General features: G+C 32.0%; 1 protein-coding gene across 17 annotated transcripts in view; it reads left to right on the top strand.

Moving 5' to 3' along the window:
- Window positions 1–15,092, top strand: part of LOC125059038 (plasma membrane calcium-transporting ATPase 3) — an 89,880-nt gene that overhangs the window by 21,384 nt on the left and 53,404 nt on the right. The window contains exon 2 of one of the 17 annotated variants that reach the window (XM_047663195.1): window positions 7,599–7,622. The exons of 15 other annotated variants lie outside the window; for them this stretch is intronic. The gene's annotated coding sequence lies outside the window, so the exon portion shown is untranslated. Of the gene's footprint in view, window positions 1–7,598; window positions 7,623–14,555; window positions 14,808–15,092 lie in introns of those variants that run through there. One more of the 17 variants, XM_047663197.1, reaches the window with a different exon arrangement.

Raw genomic sequence — 15,092 nt, forward strand, 5'->3', positions numbered from 1 at the left:
AAATATAGCAAATAATGATCATGGATCATTTATACAGTTACAACCATAAGAAGTTATGTAAAGGTAGATTTATTGAATTGTTGAAAATCACGCTGTCCCTTGTCCGGGCGAGAGGCAGACAGCTGTGTGCGTAATGGGTAAAAATAAATACTCGAGTATTATCTAAAGCAAGACAAACCGGCTTCGTGAATAAGCCGCGTAGGTATTATTAGTGCATAATTTACAATATTGTGATTTTTTAGGTTATGAGGTCTTATACAAAATCAAAATATTCAGTGACAAATGACCTAAAGGTTAGAGTTTTATAATTTATAGCCTTAATTTAAATGCAACAAGGCTTATTTTGTATGTAATACTTAAAGCCAAATAATGTAGGTAATACACTGGAGTATGATGTATATATGTATTTTGTAATATGTTATAAATAAGTACATATATTAAGGTTTCTCATATATATAACATATCAATAAATACCCTTACTCTAATTGAAAGTATTAGATAGGTGATTACTAGAACTTAATTTACTGCATATGACTTACAAGTCTATTTTCAGAATGTATTTAGATTCTGAATGTAAAACATATTTATTCATTAATAACTAAAGAATTAAATATATTTATTAATTAATAAACTAAAATAATAATTAATTAAATTTTTCCCTTTTATTATCTATGTTATTTACAATGACTTAAAAGCTTTGTAGTTAACTTATGGTTATTGTTTATATAATAATTTTAGATTAAACACTTGCTTATCCCAAAATAGTGTTGAAATATTTTTTTACTATAATCATGACTTACTAGGAGCTACTACAACTATTGTTGTAATAATAGCAATTATTGAAATATACTTAAAAATGATATACTTTGTGCAAGATAAAATAGGAGCATCATTTTATGATCAATACTGTATTAAAACAACCACATCAGCCAAAAGATGAATTTAGATTTTTTAAATATTTTAAGTCTAGCTTTCATTCAGACTATTTGTTTTTTTTACATTTACAACTATTTAATATGCTTGTCAAATATAATATTTATGGATAACATTATATATTTATAATGGTTTTCATCTTATCAAAACATTCTCACATAATTGAAAAAAAATTATCAGAAGATGAAAGACTAAGACCCTTGAGCATACAAAGTGTCTCATAAGTGGCTACACTTAATTAGGCAGCTGACCGAGCAATGTAGGCTACATGGTTTTGTTCCCCTAGAAACCTTATTTGTAACAATGGGCAATCTGCCAGAAATATAATATAGATGTCAGAATCACAACCACAATTAACTATTCAATGTTGGCAATAAAACTTTTCTATTTCATGTAAGAATGGTGTATGTCATTTTAATGGCAATTTTATTGTATGAAAAATATATGATTTATATATAATACATACTTTAACCTAATTCTTTGTCAGTTTCAAAGTTTTAATTGCAATACACTAGGGACATTTGCTTTTTGCTAAATGTTCAACTTGGGAAAGTCATGGTAAATAGAAATTTAAAAATCTTTACTACTGCTGTGTTGGGAAGAATGTTTAGAAAATAAATGTGACAATGAGCACTTACATTTAATTTTTGTACCTTGTTATGGTTGTAGTGAAATGTTAAGTTCTGAGAAATTACACACAATACATGGAACAATTGAAAATTATTTACAAGTATTGGAAAATTTCAAATAGAAATTTTTATACTTACTGATCTAATAAGTTAGCCATTTTCTATGTTTAATAAATATTCTAAGGTTTAATTAACTGTCAATAATAAAGGCTTCAAAGAATTAAAATTTTAACCTGTCTAGTAGAATATAAGAAAAGTAAAAAGTATTATTACAAGTATGAATAAATAATGATATGTACTTGTAAACTTACTATTTAAATTTATTGCTATATAACTGCAAGCATCGGCAACACCACTGGAGCTGAGGTAGAGGATTTATTTGGCAATACATTTCATGCAATTTGGCACAGCACCACATAAAGCTTGTTTCACACTAGTATTTTTTATATTGAGCAAAACACATTTAGCAAAGCATAGTTTTTGCTTTTGTTAGTCCAAAAGTCCAAAGTATTTTTTGTTAGTCCAGAACTCACACACACATATAGTCATACTATTGTTCTACATTTACATTTATTGTAATTTTTTTATGGTTTATTAAGTCAAATGTAAAACTGTTTGTTTCTACCCTGTTACCTTGGCTTACCTTTCAGGGCGTACAAAATTATGTCGCGCACACGCTTTTACCTAGTGACGGAGTGCAATATAGTATTAATCTTAGTCGGTAGGAGCGGGCAAGCCCCAACAGGTGAAACCTCTGGTGGCCTGGGGGAGGCCCAGCGATGCGACCAGTATTAATTACGCTGTAGGAGTGAGGTATAAATATACGCGACAGGAGCATCGTCAGTCGTCACTGCGCGTGCGTCACGCTCGCGAATAGACCGTGTGACGTCACGTGACAGATTATTTGCAGGATTCCGATTATTAGTCTTCAGAACTCAATAATTGGCATAATGGTGAAGATCCTTTACGCCTTAGGAAACTTTAAGGAAATTATTATTTTTGTACCACACAAAACTAAACCCTCAAATCTTTCAAAGCCTGTGAAGGTCAAGGTTTGCCGATTGGTCGGTCCATATTATTGGGCTCAATCAGTGCATTAAAGTCACGCCATACACTAAGCTAGAAATCGTCAGAGATGTAAGTAGCTTTGTCAATTAAATGTAAGTAAATGTGATTTTTTTATCGTTTATAAAGACATACGTAAAACTGTTTGTCTCTACCCTGTTACCTAAATTATGTCGCGCACACTGGGCTTTACCCCATGACGGAGTTCCATATCGGTAGGAGCTGGCCAGCTCCCGGCGGGATCGGCTAGACCCACCGGGTGGTCGCCCGGGGGAGGTTCAGCGGTTTGTCAAAGATATTTCAAAGTATTGTTTCTTTTCGCTATATTTTTAAATTGGTAATGCAAATATAATATTTCTTATTTTTAATATTTGAATAGATACATAAAATTAAATACATATATATCAAGAGTAAAAGTTAGAAATGCATCTTATATGGAACCCAATTCAACAGTCAAATATTGAGACTACATAAAGTTACGAGCCTATTTACTCATTAGCCATTCCAATACGTAATCGCGTAATGAATGAATGTAGATAATAGTTATTCCTAGCATATTTATGACTCATAACCGAGGTCGAGGGTTAAGAAAAATGACATCAGTGCCTCAACGAGTGGTTATTTGGGTCGGCATTTTTAATTAATCTAAGACCTTCGTCTATGATAGCGTCTAGGAGCAATTGAGGGTAATAAGATTTTAGATTGAGACGTTTAAATTTGTTTGAGATTTTATGTAAAATAATTTACATCTTTACGTTTTTGCTCTGCCATATTTTTATTTGTACAATACATTTAAATCGGCTAAACAATGTTTTTAAATATTTAAAAATATCTTCTGAACTCGAATTAGCGCCTAGGATCGTTTGTTCTGCTCATTAAACCAGATAAGCGCCAACATTGTCAATTTTCGCATTAAATTGTTGTGAAGTTAGTTTTTACAGTTTAGAGAACATCAGTGTAAACTATGAAGTTATATAGTTAAAATGCTGGATTTTCGTTACGATCCATGCGATTCCTCAGCTAGCGAATTCTCTTCTTTACGAGATATTTTTAGCAACTACTAGGACTCGAAAATAAAGTTAAACTTACGACTTATCATGGGAAGTTTACATTTATGTTCAAGATAATACTTTGCGTACAACAAACAAACTCCCGTGTCGATAATTACCGATTGTAGTCAGCCATCTTGTATGACTCATGCGCCTACGCACCAGACACGGCCAGATATAGCTAACTGAGCTTCATAAATTCCATTTTTATGTGTACTTAATTTTAGAGCCAAGTGGATCATGCAATCAGAAAATTTTTCCAATGACATTTAATAACTTCGCCAATATCCATGTTGTACACATGCCTGTATACCAGTACTTTTAACCTTGCCTAAAGGGACTCCTTTTAATGATATATTTTAGTTTATGTTAAGTTTAGTTATTTATTTCAATGTATAGTACTTTTTATTCATTGTATAATTCCATGTCAAGCATTTTAAATCAAAATATTTGGCGATTAAAAGGGTTTTTGTCTGTATGGCCTTAATTTGAGTATTGACGGTAAATGTAAATTTAGAAAAAAAAAAAGTTAATAAAGTGAATGGCCGTTCAAGTATTACGTAAGCAGATTTACTGCAAATTATCCCCCCCCCCCCCCCTTCCTCTTGTCAGAAAAAGTAAGCAAAGCTCTCAATTTTTTTTTTTAGGAATCTTCGAAAATGCTTTTCGTTTTCAAGCATGGATAATTCCTTAGCAATTGATATCAGACGAGCTGTCTTTAAATTTATTTTTAAAAAATCTTCTTTTTGGTAAATTTTCTTCTGCCTCGTAATTAGCTAATAATGATATATGTATTATATATATTAATTGTGACTCAATTAACCTTTGGATTAGCTTTTACATTTTTGTTTAATCATATTATTATTTATATTTTTTCTTTAGATTTTATTTTAGTTATAGTAACATGTTATTTTGATTTTTTTTTTGTTAATTATTTATGCACTTCTTGTACTTTCCCTCTGTAGGTGGGTTCTTTTTTTATTATTCCATATCCCTAATATGCCTGGAAGAAATCGCTTGTTAGCGATAATGCCGCCCGTTGCCTAATAACTTATGTAACCTGTTTTTTTTAATATGTATCTTTTTGTATAAGGTAACGAAGTGTAAATAAATAAATAAATAAATGTGTAGTTAATATGTGGAAAAAAGTAACTAATTACTGGTGACGTAATCACCAAATAAGAAAATCAAAGACCCCCTCAATCAAAGTATAGTGCTTACGTAATACTTGAACGGCCCCTAAGTGATACTTAAAATTATTATTGTTTTAATTTGCTGCACTAACTAAAAATATTTGAATTAGTAAGAATAAGCAACGTTTGTGTGACACTTATTATTATTTTTTGTATTTAATATAAATAATAATTGCGTTACCATACACAGTTTTTGTCAGTATTCTCATGTGTGAGTCATATTCACAGAAAAGTATAAACTTTATTTTGCTAATTTTATTTATTTTTCTTCATTTAAATATTTCTTGTCTATGAATTAGCCGATGAATCGTGCAGATACGTGAATCATCAAGACCTTTTAAATTGAATGACTCGAGTACAACCTACCGTTTATAGTAAAAACACAGTGACGTAATACATGCGACCTCGTCGTAATATTGCCACGTGGGCAGGGCGACCAAACAAAAAAAAACACATAAAATATGCGCGTACGCAAATTTTAACATTAGGTTAATAATAGCAGACTAAAATAAAAGTATTAATTATGTATTTTATAGAAGGGATAAAGTCACAGAATTACCGTTTGCAATGTGTTATATTATGGCTTGTATGACAAAAGAACTTAAATGAAAAAAGAGTGGCGGAGAGTTTATTGCCAGTTCTCTTCCGTTCTACGCCCTCGATTTGAGAACTGGTAGTAAATGTAAAATTAGAAGCATTTGTATATTCTTTTTTGAACTTCATAAGTGTACATTGTGTTACCTATATTAATAAATTATTTTGATTTTGAAATCATTGGGCGTACGAAGAACGGGCAAGACACTCTGTTCCACTCCTTTTAACCGTCAAATATTATGATTGTAATATAGAATTTTTACTTCTTAATCTCACAGTCAAGCAAACAATACACACATTGTCTTATATTTCGCCTGACAATGAAACTAACAGAAATTCGAATACAATCATATTTCATGCAAAGAGCACATTCGAGGCTTAATACGTACAAAAGGAAAAACTGCATTGTTTGTAGTGGTTTTCTCTCAGTTCGCTCCAATTTATATTTTCATTTTGTATGCAGCATCGGCTTTGTAACTATACACAGCTTATTGCAATCATATTTTACTGATATTAAAACATAAGTTTTTTTTCCTATTTTAATCAGAAGTTTGAACTTATAAAGATTTCTATATTTAAAAAAAAATACTGCATGAAAAGGCTAATATTTTCATTAAAAGAACGATGACAAAGCGAAAGAGTATTCCAAGACCGTAACAAGTGGAGATCCGAGAAGGTGATGATACATAATTATATAAATTATTAAATAATAAATTTAAAGAAATTCCTTATTATATATGTATAATAAATGCGAGTATTTTAATTGGCACGTTGTCTGATTTTCCGTGAAAATTTATTGTTTGTTTATAAATTAAAAAAGATTTAAATGAATACTTTAAATTCTTTATATATATAAACTTAATAATCTTAAATTACTTTTGTGAATAACTTTCGTTTTGCCCCACCTACAGCGAATTCCACACTTGACTAAGAAAGCGTAAACTCACTATCGGGCTCATCTTTAGTGATTACTTTACCAATGTTAAATGTTTGTTTCTAATCAAGGTGATTCACAGTTGCGTAACCGTAATTTACAGACTGTTGAAGGATAATTTGCAATATATCGTCTTTAACACCTTTCTAATGTTTCAATAGCTTCGGCGTTGTCTGGTCTTGTCAAATTAACACTGTAAATGACGTGTGCGTCGTAGATTTTTTTATATCTATAGGAACAGCAATTCATAAACAGGTTATTAATTTTTTGAATAATGCTATAATCTTTACTTACTTAGATTCGATACTAATAGTATATGAGATTATTAAAATTAACATACTATGAGTTAATTCCTATTTTAATATACTGACTGATGAAAATGCGAGCATAAAATATACTTCAATAGATAACTTTCTGTAAATTGTATTTCGAAATGATCTATTATGTTGGGGCGATTTAAAAATTCTAATATACCATATGGCAAAATAAAGCAGTTACTCAAATTGTCTCCAGCTCTCACGATCATACTTGACGTAAAACTGCAGTAAAAACTGTATCTTAACGATTTTATGAAATCCATTATTTGGAGTGACATACTTACCAGTTACAACCATTTTGTTGGCAAAGTTTTAATAAGAGCAATGCATGGCTTGCACAGACTTCCAAGAAAGTTTTACTCGGCGATTATACGTCGAAAATTGATGGATTTTTATAATATATTGTCATTCTCTGTAACGTAGCTTTTTAACCAACTGCAAAGAAGGCGAAGATAGAGTCAATGATTAAGAAGGTCAAATGATATTTTTTGTTTCTGAGACATTTCACTTAATATCCTATAATCTAAACAAATATATTCTGAGAAAACTAAAACACTCGCCGTTGCGTCGTGATTAGTCGATGGTTTAAATACCTGTGTTGATAAATTAAACGGTTTTAGATTTAATCATCAGCCTCTGTACACAATAAATAATGGCATGATGACCATTCAGAAGCACAAGCATAGTCTTAGTACTTCCGAAATCCTAATAGGAAGGACCCTTGCCACTTTTATTTTTAATTATAAAAAAATAAATAAGTTCATTATATATATGCAATTTTCTAAGTAATACAACTCAATTCTTCTTTAATACTACATTTGCATTTTGGGATTCGTTATATTTTTTGTAAAAAGCAATTTATCTAATAAAGTTTTCTTTTTCAGGTTCGTACCAGCAGTACAAGTTTTGTAAGTATGTTTTGAGAAGTGTTTGACACCTCAAATGAGACTTTTCTCGAATCTCTTCTCTCATCTTCCAATGCATGAATTTAATATTTAAATACAAGCTACATTATCTTTACTGTTATAAAATGTGGCCTCGATATCGATAGAAATTCTTCGGTACGGGAAGAACAAAGCGTCTAATCTCACCTATAGCAAGCTAAAAAGCGTAAACATTGAGAAACATCCGTGTTCAACATCAATCGAGCTGTCCAAACAGTGGCTAAAACAATTCGCCAAGGCGAGAGATGATGAATATGAAATTCAGGAGAATTTCACGAAATTAATTTATATAAGCAGTTGTTGGTCGAACACCTAGCAAGTTTGTTAAAACTGTAAATCTTACATCGTCTTTGTAAGAAATACTAAATCTGATGTATGATAAGAATCTACTCTTAAATCTCCTCTTGACTTCTTTCTCGAGAGTATGACTAGAAACTGTAAGTAAGTGACGATCACAAACGATTATATTTTACATAAATTGAAATAATTGTATTAGTTAATTCAATTAATGCTAAGAAAAGCTTATGTGTAATACGTGCTGAAACAAGTATCTCCAATGAAACATTTCTAGTATTTACGAATGCACGAAAGCCGTGAATTGAGGTGCTGTAAGTGCACTAACTTGTTAACAAGTCGAAGGTTTTAGTGTGAAATAGTTCGCGTGCAATTTGCTAATGAAATGCAAGAATCGATGGTCTCGTGGCGGTAAAATAACAGTCTGTAAGCAAGTACTTGCGAAAAATAAAACCACATTTTTAATGGTTTTGTCGCAATGTTTGATCTGTTCAAGTTTTAAGTTTAAAATTAACGAAATCGTAAAACAGACGATGTGTGTCTTAGTCAAAGCTAAACAATATAATATGTAATATAACTGCAATTTTGCCTTTTTTGTTTTGCTTAATTCAAATACTTTAAAAATAATTAAGGGCTCTTCCAACATCATTTAAAATAGTTGAAAAAAACATTTGACAAACGATTTTTAGAAGACAATTTATTGTTACTTATATTTATAGAGGTATTTTATTATTCCCCGTTCTTTAATCGGCTGTATAAGGAGTATAAATTTGATACACCTACCTTATCAGGTCAGGTCAATTATTAATAATAATAATAATCAAAACAGTTCACTGTGAGTTATGCATTGTGGTTATAAATAGATGCCGTGCTATATTAAATAAAAACCATACATAAGAAATGTCTGGGAATTTAACACTTGCATAATTTAATTTATTTTCTCGTGGAATTATTTCTAAGTGCATACAATGACCCAGTAAGTGGCTGGCTTATGCGGCGAAGCGATTGCATTTATGACCACGTGTGGTTTAATATGAAGCTAGGAATGTTTCTATTAAAATAGAATATATTCTAGGTTTTATATAATATTTAATTTTGGTTTTCGTTGATATTTATAGATAAATCCATATTAAATCCTCTGTCTTTAACCAAACAATGAAATTACTAAAACTTAAGACCTTGGGGCTTGACTAATCAAGCTGCACAGTTACATCCTGTATATATGTATTCAAATTTAATCAAACGGCTATCTGTTATTATGAAGAGCTGACACTCTATTCAATAACTTCAGCGCAATGTCATTCATGTCGAGTTAGAGGGGAGCTGTGCGTCTATTCAATTTGACTCTGGAGCATTAAATTATGACTAAAATACAGTAGCTTATCTCTTTTGTTCGCAAAGATCACTAAACTCACAAAATAAATAATTTAAATACAATTCGGCACCATTTAAATTTTCTACTATAAGACAATCTTATTCGATTGTTGCTGAAGCTGTTATACTTTGTTTGCCATTTAAACTAGTTTAGTTGTACAGTAATAAATAGCTTAAAATAATTTTAATCTAAGGACTAATATTTGTTCAAAAAGCTTAGATCATCCCATCAAAATGCGTGGTGTGTCTTGTACAATAATATTGAAGGTCGTCAAGTTATTACAAAGTACACAATGTAAAACTAAAGCTGAACGCCTATTAATATTAGCAAATAGGAAGTACGAGAATTACACGTTTAAATAAAACTACTTTAACGGATATAAACGGGAATGAATTACATTACTTATTTCTCTACTTTTATTAAATAGTAGTATTATTTAGTAAACCACCGAACATAGTAATGTGCGGCGATTTCTCTTGTGTTAATTTCGAAGTCGAAGCATTATATTAAGCCTTCCCCGTAAATGGCTACGATTTAACACAAAAGGAAATAAATTGAAACTATCCTTTTCTTTATCAAAGGAAATATCTATATGTTATTGTATTGTATACAGTATTAATATACAATGATCGTATATTTTTTTTATAAATCAATATTAAATAATATAGGGAACGCTAAACATCAATAATAAAATTGCGATAAAATAAAGCCCTTTTTTCTAAATATAACATTGAAACTGTAAGTTAACGCTTAAATTCGTAAGTCTGCCAATTTGAATACAGATTTATGTAATCAGAAATAACGAGAGGTCCTGTAGATGTATCCAACATAGTTAAATTTAATGCATACCCAATGATTAGGCTAAAAATTAAATAACCAATTACCAAATCCAATAAAATTAAACTAAAATGTGAACTTTCGTAATTCGTAAATACATATTAAATAAAGTTTTATATAACACTAGCGACTTTGTCTGAGGATTAAAATAATATTTGACCAAATGATGTAGCGTAAAAGACATATTTTATCTACTTTAAATACCAGAAGCGATAAAAGTATCTATTTTCGTTTAGAAATCAATTTGTTACTACCAAATCACAAATGTGCATTTGAAATAAATTATCAATTTCTATTGTAGTAGTAAATAGTGAACTATTTCGTCTATAATGGCTTACACATATTAGACATAGATATATACTGTGGCAGGCTTTTTTGTAGGACTATATAAGATAAATATTTCCATATTTTTTGTTTTTGGCAGCGCACGCCAGAATAGCTCGCAGATGATAGATTTTTTCCTACTTACTTGATATTTTGGAAAATACACACAATATCTTTTTTAATTGTGTGCCTATGTGTTGTTCTGATGAATAGGCTACATTATTGTAAAGTTTCATTAAAATGCATTCAGTAGTTTTTACGTGATAGAGTAACAAACATCCATCCATACTTATAAACTTTTGCATTTATAATATTAGTAGGATAGTTTGATATTTTACATCCCAGGTATAATTCAACCTAAATTCACAAACGTTAGTAAATATTTGTATGCAATTGCGGAGGCCTTGTCAGCGATTGAAGTCTTGATAACATTGTTATTGGCCAATATCCATATAATATACCTACTACTTATATAAAATAATACATCATGATTGCGCTTGTAACTTCACTATGCTACTAAATCCACCTCTTCAATACACGTCTGATTATAAATATCCTTATTTGCATTTTGTGTCCAAAAAATGCATACGCGACAATGATTTAATACAATTATTAACTAACAGCATTCTAAGTATTTGTTGATTTTAATAAAATATGTATAAGACTTTTTTTAATCTACAGGGGTTGTTTTTCAACATTACTGACGAAGCCGTGCTCACTATATGTACATACGTACAATGTATATATATATATACTAACTCGGTAAGAATAGACTCTAAAAGGAATTGAAAATTTCCTACTAAGTTTTAACTTCCCTTTACTACTAGTACCATTAAAAATAGCATAGAACAAATTGAGGAACAATCCAATTCGAACCAATTTGAGGAGCAAAACTAATAGTCGTAATACAATATGCTAATAAAAACCCAAATGCGGTAAGGAAGGAAGCGACACCGGAAGCTATTTAATATTTATTATGATAATATTAATTTATGTATCAGGGTCAAAACATTGTTACGGTAAGAGGGAAACTATGTTCGTTTATTGTTTTTTTGTCTCTCGTGCACTTGCTGTAAAGAGCCATTACTTTTAAAATGTCTGAGATTCTATGTCCCTAACTTCAGGGAAGCTCTTTCTCTTTTGAGCAGATAGATAATGAGTAATTGTGAAAACCCTTTTGCCGTATAATATATAGTTACCATAGACATCTGCTCTTACATATATATATGTATATATTTTGGCTAAGATCCTAGAGGTAATTTGAACAAATTGTTTTACCTTTAGACAGCTACATAAACGGTTTTGTCTATATTTTTCAGTTATTTCATGGTGAATTAATGATTTTCTACTTTAGTAAAGGAGAGGTGAAAGGTAAAGGCAAGCTTTGTAGCTATAGACGGAAAAATCAATGTTGCCGATCCATCCATCCACATGCTTCGTACTTATCTTATTATTTAAGATTTGACCAACAGTATATACCATATGTATTCAAGAGAATTGCATTTGTTGATTTACTGCAGTTACATATTCAGGTTTTAAAACAACTTCGGCCCTAATTAGTTCTTAGATAAACTTACAATGTTCTATATTATGTGTACAAGTGGAATACACCCAGAATAATATTTTTCTAAATCGTAGTAATGTTTGTCGAATAAGATAAAAAAGGTACATTCAAAAGCCACAGGCTCAAAGTGTCGTGTCATCGTGCATGATGTATGCGATTTAATGATGCGAATTAATTATAAGAGGCTTATCCAAAAAGGCGCAAATGAATTGCCCAATTTTAAGAACCGAAAGCCCTTCGTGACGAGCGGTTTATATTTTTTTAAAGCCCAACATTTTTAAAATTTTACATTTTTTGACTACAAATTTTTTATCCTATTCTCTGAACGTGATAGTTGAAGGAAACCTAAACAACACTTAAAAGCTCAAACTACAAATACTTATCACGATACAAAAGCAATATGTGTGAAATAAATCCCCTAACTTTGAAGAAATAACACCTTTCGGCAGTGCTCCGCTTTTTCCGCCCAAAGAGAGTTTTAGCTTGTTTAACAAACATTTACTCCGATTGTAATTAAAAATAAGAAAGCGTTATTTCACCTTCACAATTTCCAATCGTCTGTAACCTTTTGCAGTTTTAGAAGCAGTATTTACTGTACCTAAATGTCGCTGTATGCTAAAACTGTAATTCGTGTTAATGTACTCAAGTACCTGGGTGTATTTTCATAGCAATCTACATTAGTACTATTATACATTCCGTGGTAAAAGTCCATATGTCCATTAGGATACCCTATGTCTGGGGATGTCAGTTTATAAAACAAGCAAAGGGTAATTGGATTTTCAGTCAACTAGGCTAGGCTACAGTGCCAAGTAATTTGAGTGTGACAAAACAGTTTTCACTATAGAGTCAGGACGTTGTGACGTTGAAGCATATTGGTATATTATGAAATATGTTTAATAAAAATCGATCTCTGTTGTAATTTTTACTTAACGGAATTGTATTAAACTAAAACTTCCCTCAGTGAAAATAGCTTCAAATAGAGAACTTAAAAGAGAATAACTGTCACCAAACGCGATAATAAATAATGTTTGCATTTTAACAAATTAATTTTGAACTGAAATATGGGCGTAATACATCTGCCTTTCAAGTATTTAGACGTAGCATTGCAAGAACAATCAGCAGTGCATAGCAATCGACTCCATTCGATGCCAAGTTTACACTTGTTCGACGGGTATTTACTAATGTTGTAACTCATACAACGCGTGTTGGAATGGCTTTAGCTCAAATATTTGAGCTTAATCTTTTTAATTCATCTAATTAAATCCTGGACTGATCGAAGTGCAATGATAATTGTTTTTTTATTGTTAATATTAAGAGAGGAACCATAGTTTCTTTAATGTTTTAGTAGTAACATCAACATCCGATTCCAGAAAGGGGTGTGTAGGAATTTTATAGAATTACGATGCGTTACGTCATCGTGCTAGGCGGAGTTTTACGCTACTATGTTTATCAATTAGGTCTGCATAGTTCTGTTTCCACTAATGGCCTGGTAATTGACCTTGCTTTCTTGGCATGAATTTCATGAAATAATATTTTCTAACTCTTATATTATTCTTGTCTAGAATAGTCTTTTCGTAATTTACTAAATCTCGTGACTACAGCGAACGGATAAACGTTACGTAACGAAAATAATGTTGCTTACATTTTTCGATAGGTTTCAAAAGAAAGAAAATTGGTTACCGCCATTCCATTTACGGTCTCGCATCTTTGGCAAAGGCGTATCATTTTTAGACGCGATTACGAGGCAAGATACAGAACGGGTCTCCCTTTAAGAAGATTAAATCGCTGCAGCAGGGACCCTAAATTGAATGAAATAATGTTGAGTGTATCCCTGGTAATTTCCAAGGGAAATGTGAATGTTAACGCTCGCTTTACTCCTATATCATTAACATATTTCAGTATGAAGTGATAGGCTGTACTAATTAAACTTATATTTCCGTATTGAACGGGGTTTTACTATTGAATGAAGTGGTTCAGCATGAATGCTTTAGATTTTATAGGTTGCGTAAATGTTCCGAAGGTTACACGCTGGTGTCGCATTTCAAAGTTCGAGTATTACATTGTAGGGGCTGGCCGAGGCAGGCAGCACAACGTGAAACTTACAAATAAGACTATATATAACGGTAATTTTTATTCAGAGCTGCAAGCAATGGTCTGACCTACTTACTAAAGTCTTTATACCCAGTTTAAGGGTCTGTATCGCAACTCAGAGTGAATTACAGGAAGTGCAGAATAATTCCTATGTAACCTTGATGCAGATGCTGAATCGCGTCTGCCCGGGCCGACGTTCGATTTTCACTTGGAGGATCGGAGCACCCCCTTGCCCGGGTGGGCGTGGTCTGCAAGCCGGTCAATAGCACGGCATTGCGCATCTCGCTCTTGCCAGCGCAGGCCGCCATATCAACGTCTCCCTCCCCCCAGGGATGATTGAAACGTCTGATGCCGCAGGCGCCCCCTCCTCCCGCGCGCCAAGGACGTTCAGTGAATCCGTCCCTCTCTGTCGATAGCACGTGTGCCCGCTACTACTCCATAATATGTGTGACCCCCTGGTGCCGCGAAATTCACAAGCAATTATGACTCAAGTGTCAAACGAATTCAGTAAAAAATTAGTTTTGTGAAAGGATTGATGACGAGCGATGTGCGCTCTTTAGTGGACAATTAGATGCTCGTGTTGTGATATGGAGATAAGGGACGGTTCAAAAACCAGCACTCATTTTCCGTCCTCACTCTTCCCCTGTACTCGACGTTCCTTCAGGTATGCCAACTTTGCTTTAGATTGAATTCGCCACTTATTTATCTAGTCCACTTAAACTTTTAACCTAAGAGCATGGTTTAAATTTTGAATATAGAAATAAAAAAGGAATAATAAAAATTAAAAAAAAACCGTAATTCTGCATATGGTATATGTACTCTTAGTTGTTACAGAAAATATGAAATAGGCACATCCTATTATTATACAACAGTAGGGTGTGTCCTCCAGTTCCACCTCTAGATTTTTGTGGTTTTATTTCCGCTGAAAGAGTGCGACATCTGCGTCCCA

This window comes from Pieris napi, chromosome 19, assembly GCF_905475465.1.
Source record: "Pieris napi chromosome 19, ilPieNapi1.2, whole genome shotgun sequence".
Lineage (NCBI taxonomy): Eukaryota > Metazoa > Arthropoda > Insecta > Lepidoptera > Pieridae > Pieris > Pieris napi.